Source organism: Macrobrachium nipponense, chromosome 33 (genome assembly GCF_015104395.2).
Source record: "Macrobrachium nipponense isolate FS-2020 chromosome 33, ASM1510439v2, whole genome shotgun sequence".
Lineage (NCBI taxonomy): Eukaryota > Metazoa > Arthropoda > Malacostraca > Decapoda > Palaemonidae > Macrobrachium > Macrobrachium nipponense.
This window is the reverse complement of record NC_087219.1, coordinates 31,809,972-31,823,928: the sequence shown is the minus strand read 5'-3', so window position 1 is coordinate 31,823,928 and position 13,957 is coordinate 31,809,972. Positions and strand designations below refer to the sequence as shown.

Genomic DNA, 13,957 nt, shown 5'->3' with positions numbered 1-13,957 from the left:
GGTTCACTCATTGTTAATGCCATGGATAAAAAAGTTTGTACAGCTGACTCTTTTGAATTCCAAAATATCAGCGAATTCATGTGGGTTAAGTCTGGTCTAAATGGCTCTCTCCCCTCCCCTGTATTTGGATGTTCGGCCTTTGAATTTACTAGTCGTCTGAATTTACTTTGCCCATGTACAAGTATATAATTTCACTTGCAGGCTGATTAATGGAACCTGTTACAGTATCCTGCAGTACGAGAAGTTTCACATCGCAACTTCAAAAAATCGTTCGTCGCTGCGGACGACGGCAGTCGATTTACAACCGCCTACAATGTGAAAGGAATAAGCACCATCATGGACTTCTTCGACCGACACCCCGTATCCCGTCGTTTTAATTCAATCTTGTTTTTAATGCGGAACGCTCCGGCGGCTGTCGGAAATCGACTACAAAAGGGACATACTTCCGACAATTACGACCGAAGGATATTCAACTCTACTTTGCTGCGAAGGACTCGTGCTGGGGATGATTTTATTCATCGCGAACGTAATCGTGTAGCTTAGGATGCAGAGAATAAGTATGAGCGCAAAATAGAACGTTGGACCCGCCCAGGCAAATTTTCCCCTTGTTTTAACCATTGAAATAGGCCGTTTCATTTGGCTATAGGTGGTTGTCTGGAACTGTGCAATGGACGAAAAGTTGTTCGTACGCTAGTTAAATGTGAAGTAGTATAACCTCGGTCATATATCCTATATATATATATAAAGTATCATGTATCCTATATATAAATGATCAAAAATAACAGAATCGAAATATATTTTTGCGTGTACGCACTAGGAATCTATATATAAATTATCATAAATAACAGAATCGAAATATAATCTTTGCGTGTACGCAATAAGAATCTATTTAAAGTGCACTATATTAATCATAATATATGAATCCATATACATATGTATAAACAAATCAGGTAGCCTATAATCAATCTGTACCCCTTTTATCTTACCAATAACTGCAGACATATAACATTTAGCATAAAAATCAACGAATCAATCAGCATAAACATTATAATTTTATCATTCATATATGAAATTTTTTATCAGTTTAAAATATGATTTTTATCATATTAATCTTCATCTATGCAATTATCAGAGTACATTAGTATTTTCTGTAGCATATGTATCTTAATGAGATGAAGTGAAAAACTGTATCATTATATATCACGTGATCACTATTATTTACCAATATCATTGTTTTATTTTTTATTACTTGAATCTGTATTAGTGTACACCATGAATTTTTTTACTTATAAGTATTTTATATATTATCTATATATATTCACATAGTGTCTGTATCACACTCCTATAAGTCAAATGCAAGTCAAGTTTGAGTAATATTCAGTGGTTGGTTTTGGTAGCTGACCGAGCTAATGTAAGTGTTTACGTAATAAAAATATGGAATGTTAGTCCATATATATAAAAGACTAAAACTAAAGAGGTCAACCAGATTGCTTGCAGGAATGTGATCAGACTAGAGACGCTAAAGATGACCGTTATACAATAAAAGTAGGCTAAGATAACATGCCGTCACATGTAGTCATTCAATTGTTTATAAACTTTAGTCCAAGCTCCCTGCTTGAGACAACTACCGCGACCTATAATTCAAACGGCCTACGTGATCTGTAGCGTGTCTCATTTTGATTGTGTGTTCGTATGTAACTATGTCATCTGTATGTATGTTCATATGTTCGAACTACTGTCTGTTCCTTTATGATTGCGTAACGATGATGGGTAGTAGAGCAGAATAGAGTTAGAGCTATCGTCATTAGAAGACCTGTACCTCTTTACCTAAGCTTTATCATGTAGAGAGAATAGAATTAGCCATCATCATTGGCAGAAGCGATCAAGCTATCGTCATTAGAAGACTTGTACAATCATACCTGATCTTCACCATGTAAATTCAGAGAATATAAGTATTTTTGTACTTCGTGGTTTCTACTAGATCCTCACCTAATCACCGAATCATCATGAGTTTAACACATCGTCGTAATAACCAAGAAGATAATACCGACTTCGTAAGTGATCTACAAACCCCAAGACACTCCCATAAATATGGAAGTGCAATACCAACCGACTTAGCGTAAGATTATCGCAAGTCTAACATTACCTCATAGGGCGCCTTATTTTACAAGGCACCAGCCCTAAAATATGTACTCACCTCTTATAATAATTGTATCTCCTGCCACAATTATACTTTCACCTCTTATAATTATAAAATTACTTGCTTTAAATATACATTTAACTCTTTACATTAAAAATTTATCTCATAATTATACAGTTACTTCATATAATTATACAGTCACTTCCTATAATTATACATTCACCTCTTATAATTATATATTTACCCTCTATAGCTATGCATTTTCATCTTATAATTATATTATTACAACCTCTAATTATACTATTACCTCTCATAGAAATACATTTGCCTCCAGTAATCATACAATTATCTCCTATGATTATACATTTACCACTTGCAGTTATACATTTACCTCATGTAATTATACATTTACTTCGTAACTCCCCCAGAAATCTTAATAATTACGAAAGCACTAAAGTTTACTAAATATTAACTAAAGAGAGAAGAGAGAGAGAGAGGAGAGAGAGAGAGAGATACGAGAGAGAGAGAGAGAGAGAGGTTGAAACCACACAGTAGAACAGAATATCCCAGTCACACTCTTCCTCTCTTAAAATCGTGTTAGGTAGATCCAGCTGATATCACCTGTTCCTGCGAGTGTGACAGAAAAACCAGTTCAGATTTTTTTTCAGTTTTATTTTTTTATTCCTCACTTTGGGTTGAACGAAGAGAATACACTGAGGTTTGAAGAGCTGTGGTTGTGCAGGCATAAGGCCAGAATAATCTAATAGTAAAGGGTGTGAGTTAAGTATCTAATGAATTACTCAGTTCTCTTATTGGGTAGCATATATATAATATTATATATATAATATATATATATATATAAATATATGAATATATATGGAATATATATGTTAAATTAGATATATATATATGAATATATATATATCATATATATATATATATATATATATATATATATATATATATATATATCACATATAAATAAAGGCAAAAGCCAAGAAGGAAAATACAAGGCCTTTCGACTCTTGTCCTTTACTGCTTAGTAAAGGACGAGAGTCGAAAGGCCTTGCAGTGGTTCTCCATTGTTTCACCTTCCTTACTGGCTTTTGCCTTTATTGTTGTATTCATCACGTTACAAATTTTCGTGATTCTAGGTATTCATACATGTAGATGGTATGCATATATATAATTATAGATATATATATTTATATATATATATATATATATATATATATATATAAATAAAATTTATTTATTATATATATTAGTATATATATATATATACATTATGATATACAATATATATAATTATATATATATATATATATAGGATATATATATATAATATATATAATATTTCCCTGTCGTTTTCTAAGCGGGAAGGTCAGTTCAGTTTACTTGTTGTTGGAATGTTTAATGCAAATCAAGCCCAAAACATTATTAAATAACTAACTTATTATTATGAGGTTAAAATAGACCCCACGGAAGAATCCATTAACCAGTCATGGCCGTAATCGATAATTTTTTAATGTGTGTACTCAAAAATAAAAAATGTTTTTTAAAAACTGGATATTTAGGGATAATTATTATTTTTCGCGTGGATATGGAATAAAATCGGGACAGAGAGAAAGAGTTCCCCAAGGCAATTGTTTTTTATTTTTAAAAATTAATATGGGTCGTTCCGTCATTTTTAATTTTATTTTGCATCAGCTGTTTAAATTTTTTTCCCTCAAACCTGGGTAGTATACAGCAAGTGCGTTACGATACCGCAATCCTCCGTCAGAGCTGTGCATTCTGATACTACTACTACCCGCCGGCCCCATTACCAGTGAAAAGCACCGCATTACCTACGTCTTGTCTGTCCCAAAATGCGGTCTAATTTTCTTTGTAAAACCATTCCACTAAAAAGCAGGTAAACAGACACACACGAAAAAACCAGGAAACGTATTAAGCTTTGTTTTAAGTCAATAGAGACGATTATTACCAAAGGATTTAAATATAACGCTTTCAGGTAGTTTATACTTTTTTGTTTAATTCACGAAAAGCTCAACCCAACCCTTTATATATCATCCAATCAGGGCAGAGCAAGGGAGGAAATTCATGGAGGTTTAGTTCGTCAGGAAAATTACTCTGGGAAAAATATTTGCATAGAATATCGTCACGGGAGGAATATTTCGTAATACGGGAAAAATACTCGTATGTAAATATATTTGTATAGAATGACTGTTGAGGGAGAAATGTCATTATCAATTCATGGCATTGTATTACGCTTTATTTGAAGTGATATATATATATATATATATATATATATATATATATATATATATATATATATATATATATAAATTAAATGCTATGTATTTCAGAGACTGCTGTCTCGCTCTTCAAGCATTTTTGTGGGCTCCTGTTGTAACAGAACATATTTCCAGTTATATATATATATATATATATATATATATATATATATATATATATATATATATTTATATATATATATATATATATATATATAAATATTTTAAAAATACATAAGTATAACACATAATATAGACGTACGGTGTAACCTACGACAAGGAGAATTACCCCAAGATATCCTTAAATTAATATTTGAACATAGAAATTGTGGTCAATTCTACGCAGTGTTTATTTATTCGTCTCCCTGACATAAATCTCCTGCACTGAAGCATACGTGACGGGACGTGTGACAATGGACGATAATTAGTGATTTTCCTCATAATGACTGCGTCTTTACAGAGCAAGAAATGCCAGGGGTTTGTATATATTTGTTGACAAGATAAGAATAAATAACAAAAAAGTGAAAGTCTCTACGATCGTGAGGTCGGTGGTAATTCTGTATCTACAGTAACAATTTATTTTGGTGCCTTTGGTTAAGGAATTTATAATTTTTCATATATATATATATATATATATATATATATATACATATATATTGATATGTTACATATATGAATCAATACATATACAATATATATATATATATATATATATGTGTGTGTGTGTGTGTGTGTATGCATGTATAACCTGTTTAAATAAGGTATTTACACCATTTTAACGCAATGGATAAAGACTATTTGATAGTTCATTTTCTTATTTTTCAAAGTCTTATTGATGATGTTATTATTATACACACACACACACACACATATATATATATACTATAATATTATATATATATATATATATATATATATATATATATATATACATATATATATTTATATATCACCGTAGGTAACTTAATGCAACAGCATGCTCTGATGAAATTGATAAAATTAAATGCTGCAGAAACAACTACTACATTTTGATAATCATCAGTGCTAAATTCTCTCGTTTTCCTGCCATCAGAGATAAATTCTCTCTTTTTGGATTTCTTGCCATCGGTGATAAATTCTCTTTTCTTTCCGTACCATCAGTGATCAATTCTCTTTTTCGTTTTCTTACCAACAGTAATGAATTCTCTTTTGGTTTCTTGCCATTAGTGATAAATTCTCTTGTTTTCGTACCAACATTGATAAATCCTCTTATGGTTTCATACCATCAGTAATAAATTCTCTTGTGCTCTCTTGTCATTAATGGTAAACTCTCTTTCGTTTCCGTACCATCAGTGGTAAATTCTCTGTTTGGCTTTCCCACCATCATTGATAAGTACTAATTTTGGCTTTCCCACCATCATTGATAAGTACTAATTTTGGCTTTCCCACCATCATTGATAAGTACTAATTTTGGCTTTCCCACCATCATTGATAAGTACTAATTTTGGCTTTCCCACCATCATTGATAAGTACTAATTTTGGCTTTCCCACCATCATTGATAAGTACTAATTTTGGCTTTCCCACCATCAGTGATAAATTCTCTAGTTTTCGTACCATTATTGGTAAATTCTGTGTTGTTTTCGTACTATCAGTGATAAATTCTCTGTTTGGCTTCCCACCATCAGTGATAAATTCTCTATTGTTTTCGTACCATCAGTGATAAATTTTGCATTGTTTTCGCACTATCAGTGATAAATTCTTTTGTTGGGTTTCCTACTTCCAGTGATAAATTCTCTATTGTTTTCGTTCCATCAGTGATAAATTTTGCGTTGTTTCCTACCGTTAGTGATAAATTCTCATTTGTTTTCCTACTATCAGTGCAAAATTCTCTGTTTGGCTTTCCCACCATCAGCGATAAGTTCTCTATTTTTTTTCCTACCATCAGCAATAAATTCTCTTTTGGTTTCCTACTATCAGTGATAAATTCTCATTTGGCTTTCCTACCAGTAGTGATAAATTCTCATTTGTTTTCCTACTATCAGTGATAAATTCTGTTTGGCTTTCCCACCATCAGTGATACCATCAGCAATAAATTCTCTTTTGGTTTCATACTACCAGTGATAAATTCTCATTTGTTATCCTACCACTGATGATTAATTCTCGTTTCTTTCCCTAAGGTCAGTGATCAGTTCTCGGCAGCTGTTTTGTTCCAACAGGTACATACAGTGTGAAACTCCCACCACTTTTTCTCTCCCATCTGACCACCACCACCACCACCGTCGAGGAGACACTTCAAGTTTCTCCATTTCCTCCCGAGGAAACCCCGAAAGTCCTCACAATCAATTTCTATTGAAGTCGGGATCTCGAGAATCTCTCTCTCTCTCTCTCTCTCTCTCTCTCTCTCTCTCTCTCTCGTGTTCCTTCAACTTCGAAGAAAAAAAAATCCCCAAACAATTTTGTGGTGGGGAACGTTTTCTCGGGATGTTTGTGGCTGTTTGCAGTGGTGTGTTTTGGATGTCTGTGGTTGGGTTGTTAGTTGAATCTGATAATGGTGTTTGTGTTTTGGGGGGAAGTTTGAGAACAAGACGGAATAAAAAAAAAAAAAAAAACTTTCTCTTACGAGAAAATGTCGAAGAAAAAAAAGTTTGATTTCGTGGGTAGGGAAGTCGGACCGGAACCTTTTCTTCGGTAGAGAGTTTAAAGGTTAGGCTGAAAAAAGAAAAAAAAAAAAGAAAAAATATTTTTTTACATAAAAAAGGCTAAGAAACTCTATGGGGATCTGCCCCTTATGAAAAAAAAATACAAAGGTGAGGTTTGAACACTCTAAGGGGAAAGTATTTTTGTATAATAAACTACCAGTAAAATTAAGGCTACAAAAGTCTGAGGGGGACCTTCATTTGAAAAATGATTAACCAAAAAGGCTAGTATAAAGAAAGGGGACATTCCTTCTCCTAAAAAAACGTAAGGAATAAGGTTTGACGGACTTTTATGTTGGTGCAAATATGATTTTTTTCTTTTTTTTTTTTTTGTACGAAGATGAGTTTGTTATCGCACGTACGTGCACATCAAGCGCATACATATATATATATATATATATATATATATATCATATATATATATATACATACATACATACATACATACAAATATATCTCATGAAAGAGTGCATTATGAGGCTTTTATGATCATTGTACCAAGGGTGTTGACAGAATGTGGAGAATTGACAAAGTTAAGCATAATGAAAGTCGGGGTTTTTCTTTTGCTGGGCACCCTTCCAAGTCGTGATCTGACCCAACACACTAGCTGTGATATATTATATATATATATATATATATATATATATATATATATATATATATACAAACACACACATACACACACACACACACACACACATATATATATATATATATATATATATATATATATATATATATATATATAATGCCACAGTGCAATACTTAAATGTAAAAATTTTCAATCTCGGTTCACTTTACATGTACACAAGTACACTCGTTTGCGATCGCACCTGAACTTAAAAATATCAAACGGATATTGTTATAACACTTCAGGCAACTTTAATTATTTTCATAAATTTGAAAACCATCCCTTCATTAGGGGAAGAATGATTCACGAGACTGCAAAATGTCTGAATCTTTAAAAAAAGGACGCATAGTTATGTAAGAGGAAATTCACTGTAGAAAAAAAAAAAAACAAAAAAAAAAAAAAGAAACGAGAGCAAAACGTCTTTGAAAAATATACACCTGGCAGGTGGGAACACAGTCGATGTATATTGTTTCAGCGTGAAAATAACCCCAAAAGAGGGAGGAGAGCCTACCTGAGGACGTGAGGAGAACTGTTTACGAAAGGTGGACTCTTATCTCTGAGAGAGAGAGAGAGAAGAGAGAGAGAGAGAGAGAGAGAGAGAGAGAGAGAGAGAGAGAGAATTAATATTTTACAGTCCACTGTAAATGCAGGGATTTTTCACTTGTGTGTGTGTGTGTAATATATATATATATATATATTATATATAATATATATATATAGATATATATAAATATATATATATGTGTGTGTGTGTATCTAGTATAGGCATATATGTGTACTTATACATATGTATATATATGTATATGTTTATATGTATATAGTACGTGCACATATATATATGTATATATACAGGAAGAGGTGTCCAATCAGACGACAGTCATGTACACGTGTTTTATTATTAAGAAACGTTTCATGTTGTCACCAACACATCATCAGTCTGCAATTGAAATTCAACATTAAAAATAAACTTAAAAATTACAATAGAAATTAAATAAACTTAAAATTACAATAAAATTTAAATAATTAAAAAATAATCAGAACGCTAAAATAGGGACTGAGAAGAAAACTACCTATTCATAAAGAAGGAAAGAGCTGAGTGACTAAAAACGGTAAGGTCTGCATACAACGTAAACCTCACGCCAGAGAGAGAGGAGATGACGAGGTGTTGGAGTTTAAACTAGGTGAAAGGTGCTTAATAAACAATGATTCAAGGGTAGTTAGATGGGTAGTTTGTTTTGTGGTGCCAATTATAGAAAAATGTTTCTTTTCGATAGTAACCTTACAACTCTTTGCATGAATTCTTATATTAGAGAACTCGGGATTAGAGATTCTGGACCCAGTTTCTATAACTTAATCCCAAATGGCTGTAATAACGGACTTGTAACAGTCTACGTGAAGAACCAACATAAATACCAAGACATCTTGGGCATTCAAATTTATATATGATATTGGACTTCATGAAATACTGTAATTTGTCCTTGTAATTAAAAAACCCTCCAATTTTTTGTGGATTCATGGGAATAAGATTAACTTTCAAAAAACCAAATTCCTTTTCAATAATATTTCTAACTTTTACACGTAAACTGTCTGAATGAATAAATGGGATGGGTGCATACATAGTTAATTTAGGTACATTAAAATTAAGGGTGGGTGCTGACAGATACCTCATTAGCAATTTTACTAATGAATGTTAAAAACCAGCTTTTTTGGGAAACGAGTTCTTAACAAAATATTCTAAAAGAAACTCGATTTCAAGATGAAAGGAGAGCCAATCAGATGTGTACCGAAGGGCCTAAAAACCAAAGTAGATATAGCATTAATCTTAAAATTACGGAAACACGAACTAAAAAAGTTGTTTCCGAGCCCAGTGAAGGTACTCTTTTGGATATAAAAATAACTAGAGATAACCACCTTTTCAACACAAGTGTTTTTAGAAAGAGTACCTTCACTGGGCTCGGAAACAACTTTTTTAGTTCGTGTTTCCGTAATTTTAAGATTAATGCTATATCTACTTTGGTTTTTAGGGCCCTTCGGTACACATCTGATTGGCTCTCCTTTCATCTTGAAATCGAGTTTCTTTTAGAATATTTTTGTTAAGAACTCGTTTCCCAAAAAGCTGGTTTTTAACATTATTAGTAAATTGCTAACGAGGTATTTGTCAGCACCCACCCTTAATTTTAATGTACCTAAATTAACTATGTATGCACCCATCCCATTTATTCATTCAGACATTTACGTGTAAAAGTTAGAAATATTATTGAAAAGGAATTTGGATTTTTGAAAGTTAATCTTATTCCCATGAATCCACAAAAAATTGGAGGGTTTTTTAATTACAGGACAAATTACAGGATTTCATGAAGTCCAATATCATATATAAATTGAATGCCCAAGATGTCTTGGTATTTATGTTGGTTCTTCACGTAGACTGTTACAAGTCCGTTATTACAGCCATTTGGGATTAAGTTATAGAACTGGGTCCAGAATCTCTAATCCCGAGTTCTCTAATATAAGAATTCATGCAAAGAGTTGTAAGGTTACTATCGAAAAGAAAAATTTTTCTATAATTGGCACCACAAAACAAACTACCCATCTAACTACCCTTGAATCATTGTTTATTAAGCACCTTTCACCTAATTTAAACTCCAACACCTCGTCATCTCCTCTCTCTCTGGCGTGAGGTTTACGTTGTATGCAGACCTTACCGTTTTTAGTCACTCAGCTCTTTCCTTCTTTATGAATAGGTAGTTTTCTTCTCAGTCCCTATTTTAGCGTTCTGATTATTTTTAATTTTTTAAATTTTATTGTAATTTTTAAGTTTATTTAATTTCTATTGTAATTTTTAAGTTTATTTTAATGTTGAATTTCAATTGCAGACTGATGATGTGTTGGTGACAACATGAAACGTTTCTTAATAATAAAACACGTGTACATGACTGTCGTCTGATTGGACACCTCTTCCTTTATATTCATGGTTTTCCTGATGTGATGTATATATACATATATATTTCACTCAAAAAACTAAATAAACTAGTGGAAAAAATAAAGCAGAGTAAAACTGCAGTTCAAAATAAATAGATGAAACTCGAACAGTACCTGAGGCAATAAAGTTTAAAAGCGAAGGGGTTATATAGTGCAATGCTTTTTGTGCATCGTTCTGTGTACCATTTCTCTCTCTCTCTCTCTCTCTCTCTCTCTCTCTCTCGTAGTTTGTATCCATACATGATACATGCACATACTGCATTCGTTCAATCACTCGTACACATGTAGGTATGCATATATATATGTGTATATATATGTGTGTATATATATATATATAATATATATATACATATATGTGTGTGTGTGTGTGTATGTATGTATGTAAATATATATATAAATATAATTTAAAGTATATATATACATATATATAATTTATATACGTGTATATAATTATGTACATAAGTGCTGGAATGTATGCTGCTATGCATAATTGTATAGTCATGCAACTCTTCAAGGATGGGGTTAACTATTTTTCTAGACGGACGAAATTAAGTGTGGGCCAGTAAACACTTCAGAGGAGGAGACCACTTTTCCTTCCGAAAAAAATTCACTTGAAAGAGAACCAACACTCACCTGGAAAAACGTTCGTTTAGAAACAGAGGCTGCCTATCGAAGTCTCTCTTGAAAATAGTTTCTGTTATGTCCAAATATAAAAAAATATAAAAAAAAATAAGAGCAAACGAGTGTGTAGTGACCTAATTAATTTCTAACCTCAATTTGGCCAAAATCAGTGTAATAGTTTTCATTAATTTTTAACTCTTTTTCTACATTTCTATTCACATTTCAGATCAGCAATTTGCACGAATCCATCTTTATTATTTATCATTATGAATGATTCCGTCTGGATACGTGGCGAGGGACGAGGGAATTTTCTATTTATTTATTTTTTTTTTCCCTCACGTCATTTTCTACAGATCTCACAAACAACCACCTCCCACCGCCATCACATCATTCACGAAACCACCACCTCTCTTCGGTCCTGCTGCTGAAGGAGAACAACAACAACATTTCAGGCCCCAGGGCCCTTCACTGACACACGCCTACGCCCACGACGCCCCCCAGTTCAATCTCCACCGAAGGGCGGCGGCAGCAGCAGCAGCAGCTCGGGGGGACGCAGTTGAACAGGTCCATCGGTAGGCAGGTCGACTGGGTCTACTACGAGGTCCGTTCGTCACGCGCTCAGACAGCACACTGACGCTACTGACCCAACTTACCTACCTTGGCTCTCTCTCTCTCTCTCTCATCACCGGCAACGCCCCCTCCCCACCACCACCGCCACACCACTCTCTCTCTCTCTCTCTCTCTCTCTCTCTCATCACCGGCAACCGCCCCCCCCCCCCCCCCCCCCCACCACCCGCCCGCCTTCTCTCAGACAGCCATAGAGACAGAGACAGAGGACGTGTCTTTAAGGCATTCATCCCACACAACCTTTAAGTGACGGTTAGTCGATTCACATATTTCTCGAGAGACATTCTGTCGACAGTGCACCTTGTGCCTGCACTCTTGGCGCTAGAATGAAGAAAATGCCGTGGCGAGTATACTACCTAGCTGTGCATTGCTGTCTGACTTTTAAAGTCGGCGTTACTGACCTAGATTTTGCGACGCCAATTCGTGTCACCGTAAATCAATTAGTCAGTCGCAGTCGGTCTGATACCTTCATCTCCAATCGTTCTCTTTATAAAGGGTCTTGGGTCTGAGCTGTCCAACTCCTCGGACGTTAATTTTACGGGGGGGAGGGGGGACGGAAGAGTCTTTTGACTAACTTGATGTGGGTAAGGTGTTAAACAGAATAGAGAGGACTGCTATGGACCTCTATGCTTGGGTAAACCAACCATGACCGTTCTAGTGAGGGTGGAGTTTTTCGTCTCGACGATGTGTGTATACGTATATATATATATATATTTATATATATATATACTATATATATGTATATATATATATACATATACACATGTATATATACACTAAAATATATATAATATATATATATATATATGTTAGTTATATAGTATATATTATATATATATATATATAGTATATATATATATATATATGTGTGTGTGTGGTGTGTGTGTGTGTGTGTCGTGTGTGTGTGGCGCGCGCATTTATACGTATATTAGATAGCAGTATATACGTATGTACATTTACGTATATATATGTATATATAACATATATATACACGTATATATACGTAAGTATATATATATATATATATATATATATATATATAGTATATATAGATATATATACGTGTATATATGTATATATACATACCCATATATATATATAATTATATATATATACATATATACGTATATATATACGTGTATGTATATATTATATATTTATATATACATATATATATATATATATATATATATAATATATATATATATATATATATATATATATACACACACACATCGTCGAGACGAAAGACTCCACCCTCACTAGAACGGCCATGGTTGGTTTACCCAAGCACAGAGGTCCACAGCAGTCCTCTCTATTCTGTTTAACGTCTTACCCACATCAAGTTAGTCAGAAGATTCTTCCGTCCCCCTCCTTCCTCCCCCAACCCCTACTCCTGTAAAATTAACGTCCGAGGAGTTGGACAGCTCAGACCCAAGACCCTATAGAGAACGATTGGAGATGAAGGTATCAGACCGATTGACTGATTGATTTACGGTGACTCGAACTGGCGTCGCAAAATTTAGGTCAATAACGCCGACTTTAAAAGTCAGAAAGCAATGCACAGCTAGGTAGCTATACTCGCCACGGCATTCTAGCGCGAAGAGTGCAGGCACATGGCGCACTGTCAACAGAATGTCTCGGGAAATATGTGAATCACTAACCGTCACTTAGAGGTTGTGTGGGATGAATGCCTTTGTCTGAGAGAAGGCGGGGGCTGGGGGGGTGACTTACCTTGTCTGCATCATCTCTCTCTCTCTCTCTCTCTCTCTCTCTCTCTCTCTCTCTCTCTCTCTCTCTCTCGCTATCTATATATAATATATATATATATATATATAATATATATATATATATATATATATATATATATAATTTCAGTTGAAGCCAAAACTTGTATATTCAACAATGAATAATAGATCACCCAATCGACAGATATGTAGGAATATAAGAAACAAATTATGTAGAATTCTGTATTAAAATCCTCTCTGA

General features: G+C 33.6%; 1 protein-coding gene across 1 annotated transcript in view; it reads right to left on the bottom strand.

Annotated features, from left to right (window-relative positions):
• Nucleotides 1-11,959, bottom strand: part of LOC135202816 (uncharacterized) — a gene marked incomplete in the record, with an annotated part of 211,309 nt that extends 199,350 nt beyond the window's left edge. Inside the window, 1 exon segment of the mRNA XM_064232276.1 lies at nucleotides 11,354-11,959.
• Between the last annotated feature and the right edge of the window lie 1,998 nt (nucleotides 11,960-13,957).